Genomic DNA, 2,887 nt, shown 5'->3' with positions numbered 1-2,887 from the left:
AATACTGTGCTGTACACCATGAGAGACTGGGAGTGAAAAAGGCAAATGATATTCTAATATAATTATGAAAATAGTTTCCACCTTACTACCCCCTGCTAAGGGACTTAGGAGTCCTTAGGACTACACCTTGAGAACTGCTGCTCTAATATGTAGAGGTTGGGAGGATTTAGAAGGAATCTCCAAAGGAGAATAAGTTGCAGCCAGGGAGGCTGGAAGAAACTTAGAAGAGCCTAGGAGTGATCAAACACTGAAAATGGTACAAGTCAACTGTGGACAGAGACAGACCACACTGGATGTAGCATCATGAATGTCATCAGGGACCTTGATAAAAGCAGTTTTGGTGGAGAGGTGAGTGCTGAAGTGTTACTGGACTGGGTCATAGCATAAAGGTCCCTTCCTCAGATCACTGAACCCAGATTAGGTTAATTGCCCCCCAAAACCGACTTGTCTCTGTCTTCTATCTTCACACTTGACTTTCTTTTTAGAGTTTACCTGTTTTAATAGCTGTCTCTTCCATTACATTTTAGGTTGTGGGAGAACAGGATCAGGTTAGTTTTATTCCCTGTCATGCTCCCCCCTTCCCCTGGCACGAAGCAAGCGCCTGGGACACAATAAATGCTCAAGTCTTCCCTGGTAAGCTTTTCATGGTTTCTCAGAGGTAAAAGCTGACTCCCCTTTGCTTATAGGACACACTGCAAGTCTATCTTCATATCTTTTTTGTCACCTGAACCTCCTCTTCCCAAAACAACCCCTGCACTTTCATCTTTAGGGCCTTTGCACTGTTCTAACAAAATATCACAGACTGGGTAGTACAAACAACAGAAATTTATTTCTCACAGTTCTGGAGGCTGGAAAGTCCAAGATCAAGGCATCAGCATGGTCAGGTTCTGGTAAAAACTCTCTTCCTGGTTCATAGTCTGATCCTTCTTGCTGCGTCCTCACATGGAGGAGGGGCAAGGGTTATCTCTGGGTCCTCTCTTGTAAGGGCACTAATCCCGTTCCCAAGGGTTCCACCCTCATGACCTAATCACCTTGAAAAGGCCCCATATCTTTACCATCACTTTTGGTATTAGGTTTTCAACATATGAATTTAGACGGATGCAAATATTAAACCTATAGTAGAGCCTTGTGCTTAGAAAGGCTTCATTAATGCTCCACTGTTGCTCTCTTAAAATTGTTAATAATTTTTGAACAAGGGGCCTCACAAATTAAGTACTTGCTCCTGAGTGAAGTGATAGATACACAAAGCTATGGAGCATAATCCTTTAACTGTCTCTGGCTGGTTCACACAGATATTTATTGACTGATTACTATGTTCTGAGGTAGCCAAGTGTAGTGGGGCGAAGCCATGGCCACTCCAGGCAGGGGAGACCACAGAAGCAAAGACTCTGCAGACAGAAACAGAATGGGGTGTAGATGGACCAGAATGGCTTTAGTATGGTATGTCTTTAAGTTTGTTCTCTTCCTTCATGGTCCTATTGCCTGTTGTCCACATCTCTTCTTTCTTTCTTTTGAAGTTTTTTTTTTTTTTAAAGATTTTAAAAATTTATTTGAGAAAGAGGGAGTGTGAGATAGCAGGGAGGGAGAGGAGGACCAGAGGGAGAGGGACAGGCTAACTCTGTGCTGAATGGGGAGGCCAAGGTGGGACTCCATCTCCCTACCTTGAGATCATGACCTGAGCCGGAAACCAAGAGTCACTGCTTAACCACTGAGCCACCTAGGTGCCCCGGTCCACATCTCTCAACTAGCACAAACCCATAGTGCTTTGAATTACGGTAGGCACATTCACCTGTGGATGTTAACTTGGCATTGTCTAGGGGATGAGCACTAAGCTGGGTGCTGTGGGGAATACCCGTTTGTCTTCCTGGAGTTTGCATTTCCTGGGGGAGAGGGAGATGTGAGTAGAAAAGGGTAAATATGTTCAGGGCAGTCTCCTTAGCGCCCTGCTCAATACTGGCTCAGCACCAAGGTGGCACTGGGTATTGGTCTTGCTTTATTTTGGATTTCTAGGCCAATACCGAAATCAACCTTGTTCCTCATCCCAGGATGAGGGAGTTGAAGCCTCATTAGCGTTTTCTATACCAGGCTGATAATTAGTATGTAATTGTTTTGTTTGTTTTGAAGTTTTTTTTAGAGCATTCGCCAGGAAGATAAGGAAGGGTGGGAATAATATTCCCTAAGTGGCTGGAGGGATAGAGATAGCAGCGAGGACCATCGAGAGAGAGAGAGAAAGACAGAGAGAGAGAGAGTGTGTGTGTATGTGTGTGTGTGTAGGGGGCCAATCTCAGGAGGGGACGCTGCTGTGACGTGCTTCTTATCTATCAACAGGAGGGCTCTTGGTCCGGATCTGTCAAGTGAGGGGATGGGTTAGATGACTTCAAGGAAGCCTTCCACATCACGCTGTAAAGTCCTTAGAGTCGGATTCTAGTACCACTCCGCTTCAAGCTGTGAAGCCACTTTCCGTAAAACCAATGGGTGGGCCTAGAGTACTTTTCTGGAAGCCTGTTACTCGGGATCACCTGTGGCACTCCTCAGAGGAGCGTCCTCAGGACTGCGTAGCCGCGCCAGGTCGTGGAGGCACCGGAGCGGGGGGGGAGGTGGAGCCAGCGCGGGCAGCACCCTGAGACTCACCTGTGCGAGGAGCGGTGACTCACCTGCCCTCCCCCGCTCCCGGGCTGTTCCAGGAGTCACCGCTCCTCCTTCCTCTCGGGGGTGGGGGTCACTCCCGGCCTGAACGCCCATTAGGGGCCTGGGATGAAGTAACTCGGGGGGACAAGGCGGGGAGCAAGAGGTCCTTTGGGGAGTTCCGGCTCGGCGTCGCCAGGGTCTCGGTCGAGGCCTCACCCCCAAAGCGAGGGCCGGGAAAGCGGGGCGGCGGCGGGAGGCG

This window comes from Ursus maritimus, unplaced genomic scaffold, assembly GCF_017311325.1.
Source record: "Ursus maritimus isolate PB19 unplaced genomic scaffold, ASM1731132v1 scaffold_5, whole genome shotgun sequence".
Taxonomy (NCBI): domain Eukaryota; kingdom Metazoa; phylum Chordata; class Mammalia; order Carnivora; family Ursidae; genus Ursus; species Ursus maritimus.
The sequence above is the reverse complement of the archived record's forward strand: the minus strand, read 5'-3'. Positions refer to the sequence as shown.